At 45.6% G+C, this 8,784-nt stretch overlaps 1 long non-coding RNA gene across 1 annotated transcript; it reads right to left on the bottom strand.

Annotated features, from left to right (window-relative positions):
• Positions 1-6,301: 6,301 nt before the first annotated feature.
• LOC138673945 (uncharacterized) lies at positions 6,302-8,050 on the bottom strand. The gene is made up of 3 exons (XR_011320385.1): positions 7,876-8,050; positions 7,639-7,795; positions 6,302-7,560 (listed from the first exon to the last, which is right to left on the bottom strand). It is a non-coding gene; the product is annotated as an uncharacterized lncRNA (long non-coding RNA).
• Between the last annotated feature and the right edge of the window lie 734 nt (positions 8,051-8,784).

The raw sequence follows: 8,784 nt of genomic DNA, 5'->3' as shown, positions 1-8,784 counted from the left end.
GTCATGAGTGGTACTTCGGCTGGTTCTGTCTATGAGCTTCCTCTGGTGGATGTGAGTGGGGGCTGCGGCTTCTGAGTTTGCTTCCTCAGGTGACGAGGTTAAGTCGTTAGGTGCTGCTCTATTTAACTCCACCTAGTTCTTTGTTCTTGGCCTCCAGTCAATGTTCCAGTATTGGTCTTGCTTTCTCCTGGATCTTTCTTGTGGCCTGTCTGCCCTGCATAAGCTAAGTTTTGCTTGTGTTACTTTTTGTTTGCTATATTTTCTGTCCAGCTTGCTATATTGGTTTTACCTGCTTGCTGGAAGCTCTGAGACACAGAGGGAGCACCTCCGTACCGTTAGTCGGTGCGGAGGGTCTTTTTGCCCCCTCTGCGTGGTTGTTTGTAGGTTTTTGTGCTGACCGCAAAGCTATCTTTCCTATCTTCGGTCTATTCAGTAAGTCGGGCCTCACTTTGCTAAAATCTATTTCATCTCTGTGTTTGTATTTTCATCTTAGCTCACAGTCATTATATGTGGGGGGCTGCCTTTTCCTTTGGGGAATTTCTCTGAGGCAAGGTAGGCTGATTTTTCTATCTTCAGGGTTAGCTAGTTTCTCAGGCTGTGCCGAGGCGCCTAGGTTTTGGTCAGGAGTGCTCCACGGCTACCTTTAGTGGTGTATGATAGGATTAGGGATTGCGGTCAGCAGAGTTCCCACGTCTCAGAGCTCGTCCTATGTTAGTAACTATCAGGTCACTTTGTGTGCTCTTAACCACTAGGTCCATTGTGGTTCTGAATCACCTGTTCATAACATTCGGGTTTCGGCCGACCCCGACCCCGACTTTTTTATAGGATCGGCCGATTTCACTCGACCCGACTTTTGAGAAAGTCGGGTTTCGTGAAACCCGACCCGATCCTATAAAAGTAAAGGTCGCTCAACCCTATTTGGGTAGAGTGAGGTTAGTAGAAGGGAGAAACACAAGTAGTTCAGTTTTGGAGAGATTTAGTTTCAGATAGAGGGAGGACATGATGTTAGAGACAGCAGACAGACAATCCTTGGTATTTTGAATTAGGGTAGGGGTGATGTCGGGGGAAGAAGTGTATAATTGGGTGTCGTCAGCATAGAGATGGTACTGGAACCCAAATCTGCTGATTGTTTGTCCAATAGGGGCAGTGTATAGAGAGAAGAGGAGGGGGCCCAGGACTGAGCCCTGTGGAACCCCGATAGTAAGGGGACGAGGAGAGGAAGAGAAGTCGGCAAAAGATACAGTGAAGGAGCGGTCAGAGAGGTAGGAGGAGAACCAGGAGAGGGCTGTGTCCTTGAGGCCTATGGAGCGGAGCATGGTGAGAAGGAGCTGGTGATCCACAGTGTCAAATGTGGCAGAGAGATCCAGGAGAATCAGCAGGGAGCAATGACCTTTGGATTTAGCTGTTATTAGATCATTAGAGACTTTAGTGAGGGCAGTTTCAGTGGAGTGTAAAGAGCGGAAACCAGATTGTAAGGGGTCAAGAAGAGAGTTATCCGAGAGATAGCGGATTAGACGGGAGTGGACCAGGTGTTCCAGGAGTTTAGAGATAAAGGAAAGGTTAGAGACAGGTCTGTAGTTAGCCGTGCAGTTCTGGTCCAGGGATGGCTTTTTAAGTAAAGGGGTAATGATGGCATGTTTAAATGAGGAGGGAAAGATGCCTGAGGAAAGAGAGAGGTTAAATATTTTAGTCAGGTGAGTGGTGACCACTGGTGAGAGAGACTGCAGGAGAGGTGAAGGAATGGGGTCACTATTGCAGGTTGTAGGCCGAGCAGAAGCGAGGAGCTTGGAAACTACTTCTTCTGAAACAGGCTCAAAGATGTCTAGTGAGCTTGAGGTGCAGCAGGGAAGGGGATCCAGGCACTGAGGAGATTGGGCTGAGATATCCTGATGGATGTGGTTGATTTTTTCTAGGAAATAAGTGGCCAGATCCTCACCACTGAGATTGGAGATGGGGGCTTGTACTTTAGGTTTCAGGAGGGAGTTTAAGGTTTCAAAAAGTCGTTTTGGGTTGCTGGATAGTGAGGTGATGAAGGTGGTGAAGTAGGATTGTTTGGCCAGAGAAAGGGCAGAGTTATAGGTTTTGAGCATTAACTTATAGTGGATGAAGTCTTCTGCTAAGAGAGATTTTCTCCACTGCCGCTCTGCACACTTTGAGCAGCACTGAAGAAAGCGTGTTTGCATAGTGTGCCAGGGCTGCCGTTGTCTGTGTCGGGTCTTTCTGCGTGTAGAAGGTGCTGCTTCATCCAGGGCGTTCTTCAGTGTAATATTGAAGTGTGACAATGCTAAGTCTGGACAGGAGAGGGAGGAGATGGGGGCTAAAGATGTGTGGAGGTTTTCCATAAGCTGCTGGGTATTAATGGTACGTGTATTCCGATAAGTGTAGTAAGTGGGGGTATCCCGGGTGAGGAGACAATTCTTGACAGAAAAGGAAAGAAGGTTGTGGTCCGAGAGCGGGAGAGGGGAGTTAGTAAAGTCGTGCAGCGCTCCGGGACGGGAGAAAACCAGGTCCAGAGTATTCCCGTCCTCATGCGTAGGAGAATTAGTAAACTGTGAGAGGTTGAATGAAGAAGTTAGAGAAAGAAGATGAGAGGCAGATTGGGAGAGGGGATCATTGATGGGGATGTTAAAGTCTCCCATGATGAGGGCGGGGATGTCACAGGATAGAAAGTGAGTAAGCCAGATGGCAAAGTGGTCTAGAAACAGGTGGGAGGAGCCTGGAGGGCGATAAACAACCGCCACCCGCAAGGGGAAGGGCTTAAAGAGTCTGATGGCGTGGACTTCAAAGGAAGGAAATGTAAGTGAGGGAACCGGGGGATGACCTGGAAAGCACATTGTGATGGAAGGAGTAAACCAACACCTCCACCCTGTCTGTTCTCAGGTCTGGTGGTATGTGAAACGTTCAGCCCACCAAACGAGAGCGCGGCAGCAGCAGTGGTGTCTGAGTGCTGGATCCAGGTTTCTGTAATAGCCAGAAGGTTAAGGTGATTAGAGAGGAAAAGATCGTGAATAGTGTTGAGCGATACCGTCCGATACTTGAAAGTATCGGTATCGGATAGTATCGGCCGATACCCGAAAAATATCGGATATCGCCGATACCGATATCCGATACCAATACAAGTCAATGGGACATCAAGTATCGGAATGTATCCTCATGGATCCCAGGGTCTGAAGGAGAGGAAACTCTCCTTCAGGCCCTGGGATCCATATTAAAGTGTAAAATAAAGAATTAAAATAAAAAATATTGTTATATTCACCTCTCCGGCGGCCCCTGGACATCAGCGGGAGGATCCGGCGTCCGGCACGGCTTCTTTCTTCAAAATGCGCGCCTTCAGGACCTGTGGAATGACGTCCCGGCTTCTGATTGGTCGCGTGCCGCCCATGTGACCGCCACGCGACCAATCAGAAGCCGCGACGTCATTCCTCAGGTCCTAAAAGGCGCTTATTCTAGGACTTTAGCTGAGGAATGACGTCGCGGCTTCTGATTGGTCGCGTGGCGGTCACATGGGCGGCACGCGACCAATCAGAAGCCGGGACGTCATTCCACAGGTCCTGAAGGCGCGCATTTTGAAGAAAGAAGCCGTGCCGGACGCCGGATCCTCCCGCTGATGTCCAGGGGCCGCCGGAGAGGTGAATATAACAATATTTTTTATTTTAATTCTTTATTTTACACTTCCGATACCGATACCCGATATCACAAAAATATCGGATCTCGGTATCGGAATTCCGATACCGCAAGTATCGGCCGATACCCGATACTTGCGGTATCGGAATGCTCAACACTAATCGTGAATGTAAGTTAGTTTGTTACACACAGACCGTGCATTCCAGAGAGCACAGTGGAAAGCAATAGGAGAAGGCATGCACTGAATGTTAATAAGATTAGCAGGGTTTCTATATGTAGCTGGAGGAGAGTAATGTATGCTGGTGAAGGGAGGTCCAGAGTTTGGGGAGATGTCACCTGCAACTAGTAGAAGGAGAAAAAACAGGAAGAGCAGGTGGTGGGATGATTTGTATGAACATTTTGAGTGCTGCATGGCGGTAGTTGTTATGGACCTGGTGGTTAGGAGCACCCGGAAAGACCTGATGGGTAAAGTAACACAGGACAAGCTCTGGGATGTGGGAACTCTGCTGACTGCAATCCCTAATCCTATCACACACACTAGAAATAGCCGTGGAGCGTACCTAACAGGCCTAGACGCCTCGACACAGCCTAAGGGCTAGCTACCCCTAGAGATAGAAAGTAAAGCCTACCTTGCCTCAGAGAAATTCCCCAAAGGAAAAGGCAGCCCCCCACAAATATTGACTGTGAGTTAAGATGAAATACACAAACACAGGAATGAAAGAGGTTTTAGCAAAGGGAGGCCAGACTACCTAAACAGACTGAGGATAGAAAAGGTAACTTTGCGGTCAGCACAAAAAACTGCAAAAGACCACGCAGAGTGTGCAAAAAGACCCCCGCACCGACTCACGGCATCCCAGAGCTTCCAGCTAGCCAGACAGAATCATATTAGCAAGCTGGACAAGAAAAAAAGAACAACAAAATAAACTAGCAGGGACTTAGCTTCTGCTGGAGTAGACAGGTCACCAGAAAGATCCAAGAGCGAACTGAACCAGTGCTGGAACATTGACAGGTGGCATGGAGTAACGATCTGGGTGGAGTTAAATAGAGCAGCCAGCCTAAGATTAAACCAGGTCACCTGTGGAAGGAACCTTAGAACCAGCAGCTCCACTCACAGCCACCAGAGGGAGTCCATGGACAGAACTCGCCGAAGTACCACTCACGACCACAGGAGGGAGTTCCAAAACAGAATTCACAACAGGTAGTGGCTGGTTTGGAGTGGGTAAGAAATGTCAGTAGAGCCTCAGAGTTCAACATGGGAGAGGGGAGAAGGAAGGGGTGGATAAAGAGAGAGTGACCAGAGTGTGTTAAAGGGCGGGCGAGTTGTGAGAAAGCAGAAGTAAAAACAAATAAGAAGCAGATTGATATGATCAATGCATAATGTAGTACGACAGACCAAGAAGCATGTTTGTATGAAAAACATATGCACCTTACCTGTCTCCTGCCCTGTCCAACTGCCATTGTATAACTGCCATGCACTTTAAACTGTCGCACTTAAAATCTGTTGCACACGCGAACACGCACGCGTCCTATCCCAGCCACACTAAATATATATGAAATGGAGTGACTGCTAGCATCAGGAGCCAAATGGTCCCAATCAGCAATCAACCAATTAGCATAAGGCCAGAGCAGGCATTACTATGGAGGGTAAACAACCAATGCTGAACAAAGCCATAAAACAGTGGGAAAGAGGCATAAAGAAAAAAAAAAGCTTTGAACACTTTAAATCAGAAACCAAAAACAGAGGGAAAAAATAAAAAATAAAAATAACACAGGATGGATGGATAAAATACCCTGAGCAAAGCTTGCTAGATATGAATCTGTTCACACTTGCGGTCAGCACACAAATGGATGGATGGATAAAATACCTGTGTGAAGAAGAGAAATATACGTAATAACATCATATATATGTAATAACAATATTTATTTAATCCTTATATACTTATTAACCTGTAAACATAAAGCACCAACCCATTTTCTCAAATAAAGGATGAGTCACACTCCAAATAAGCTATAAACATATTGACCATAGAGTCATTAAAGGGAACCTGTCAACCCGTTTTTTCAGATTGAGATAAAAATACTGTTAAATAGGGCCTGCGCTGTGCGTTACAATAGTGTATGTAGTGTACCCTGATTCCCCACCTATGCTGCGAAATACATTACCAAAGTCGCCGTTTTCGCCTGTCAATCAGGCTGGTCAGGTCAGGTGGGCGTGGTGACATCGCTGTTTCTTCCCCAGCTTTCCGTTGGTGGCGTTATGGTGTGCGAATGTCCAAGTGCCGAATCCACTGCGCGCAGGTGAAGTAAAAGCGCGCGATCTGCGCTATTACCCTTGTCATCGGTGGGGGCGGCCATCTTCCTGAGGCCGCGCGTGCGCAGATGGAGTGCTCTGCTGCACGGGGCTTCAGGAAAATGGCCGCGGGATGCCGCACGTGCGCAGATGGAGATCGCGGCGGCCATTTTCCCAAAGCCGAGTTTGCACACCACTATGCCACCAACGGAATGCTGGGGAAGAAACAGCGATGTCACCACGCCCACCTGACCCTACCAGCCTGATTGACAGGCGAAAACGGCGACTTTGGTAATGTATTTCGCAGCATAGGTGGGGAATCGGGGTACACTACATACACTATTGTAACGCACAGCGCAGGCCCTATTTAACAGTATTTTTATCTCAATCTGAAAAAACGGGGTGACAGGTTCCCTTTAAAGGTTTGGTTTTAATATTCAAAACACTTCGTGACTGACTTATTAACCTGTGTATGTTAACACATAAGTTTACGCACTCACACTATTCAATCATACTATTCTTTGAATTTTGTAGTTTGCAATAAAATTGCCTTGTATTTCAAGTATTTGCCTTTTTTAAAGCCGTATCTGAACTTTAGCGTTAAAAACATGTCAAATAAAATTGCCAAATTCTCCAGTAAATAATTATACAAAGAGGGAACCATGATACCATTAAAAATACGAGTGAATTTTCCTGGGCCCATCCACTATATGGGTTCCATGGCCTAATGGGGTGCATATGACTGACTATGCAGCAGGGCTGGCCTTCCTGCCAATATATAAAACAAAGGAGTATGGAGCACAAAATGCATATTGTGAAGTGGATTTTCATGGGCCCAAATTGTATGTGGGTTCCAAGGCATAATGGGGTGCATATGAATATGCAGTAGGGCTCGCCTTCCTGCCAATGTGAAAAACCAAGGAGTACGGAGTACAAAATGCATATTGTGAAGTGGATTTTCATGGGCCCATCCAGTATGTGGGTTCCAAGGCAGAATGGGGTGCATATGACTGACTATGCAGCAGGGCTTGCCTTCCTGCCAATGTATAAAACAAAGGAGTATGAACCCCAAAATGCATGAAAAATGGCATGAATCTCAGAAGAAAATGATTAAAGCTGTGAACTAGGAGTCAGGAATGCTTCCAGGGGCGATCCCCATGATGTCCCTGTGTCATTTGAGCAGTGCTTCTATCATTTTCAGACGTTTCTAGACCTTAAAAGGACCCCCGGGGGGATTGCGGTAAAAATACTCGGGTCTCCCATAGACTTACATTGGGCTGGATGTTCTGGCCGAGTACGCAAGCATTTTAGTGCTCGCCCATCACTAGTATTCACCTGAGTGAACCCACTGTCCAGTCTATCCCCAATCACGTGCATCCCATCCTGGAAGACCGAACTTAAGTGAATAAACTCGGGCATGTCTGAACTCTCCCAGGCCCTCTGCCACTGACGAGAAGTCCCAACAAAAGCAGAGGCAGAGGGCTGGGAGAAGGGAAAACCTGATGGACCGGCTGCCTGTTCCCCAGCCTGTGAAGCCTGCCCAGTTGCTACATCGCTGGTGGATGATTGGAACTGTTCATTTGCTGGTCGATGAGGGGACACTCCAACAGAGGAAGATCCAGGTTTCTTTATTGCTGCTCCAGGTTCTGTGTGGAAAATAAAAGAAAAACATAACTAAATTTTTTTAGAAAGTTTATATTTCAGACAGCAGAAAAGATACTCACATTTGTTGAGCAAGCACAGGCCTCAGAAAAAACAGCATGCGATTATATTTATACTTCTAAAGCTTTGGAGCAGCACCACTTTTAACCCATATCTACTGTCTGATATCCTTATTGAAGTGATCCTTCATCGAACGCCAACAAACTTTTACTCTCTTCACTGTGAAGGGGGAAGAAAAAAAAATAATTGTAAAAAAGACAACATTTTCAGCAAAACATAGACCACATTTCTATACTTACGAAAATCATTTCTGACTTTTGTCCTTGCATGGTCCCAATCATCCAACAGCCACTTCTTCCCAGAGTCATCAAATCAATACTGAGTTGGAATGATTACGATGACAGGGGTCCACAATGCTACACGCTCTTGAACCAGTGTAATGAGTAGGTCATTGTCAATGACATGTTGACCTTCCTCTCGTTGTCGAACCTATAGATCAAATATAAAAAAAAAATAATAATTTCATCATACAGTTTTAAATATACAAAACTTAAAAAAAATCTAATTACAAGTCTGATAATGAAAAAAATACTTATACCCTGTCTTTCATCTTCAGGAATTTGAACTGGACGACCCTGGGAAGATTCATTTCCACTTGACTGCTCCTGTCCTTCCACACTGGAAGGTTCTTGTGAAGAAAATGCATGATTTACCACATGTGAAGCATTGCTAGTCAATACATACCAATCAGTATATCAAATGTGATTGCATAATCAGTGTCATGTCCACCCTGGAAGCAGTCAGGTCTTCACTGGAGGACATGTTTGAAGATCAGGCAGCAGTCAAGTGAAACACTACAGAAAAGAACAGATAAGAACAATTGAACTTGTTTAACCCCTTCATGACCCAGCCTATTTTGACCTTAAAGACCTTGCCGTTTTTTGCAATTCTGACCAGTGTCCCTTTATGAGGTAATAACTCAGGAACGCTTCAACGGATCCTAGCGGTTCTGAGATTGTTTTTTCGTGACATATTGGGCTTCATGTTAGTGGTAAATTTAGGTCAATAAATTCTGCGTTTATTTGTGATAAAAACGGAAATTTGGCGAAAATTTTGAAAATTTCGCAATTTTCACATTTTGAATTTTTATTCTGTTAAACCAGAGAGATATGTGACACAAAATAGTTAATAAATAACATTTCCCACAT

This window comes from Ranitomeya imitator, chromosome 4, assembly GCF_032444005.1.
Source record: "Ranitomeya imitator isolate aRanImi1 chromosome 4, aRanImi1.pri, whole genome shotgun sequence".
Taxonomy (NCBI): Eukaryota; Metazoa; Chordata; class Amphibia; order Anura; family Dendrobatidae; genus Ranitomeya; species Ranitomeya imitator.
This window is presented reverse-complemented; position numbering and strand designations above follow the sequence as displayed.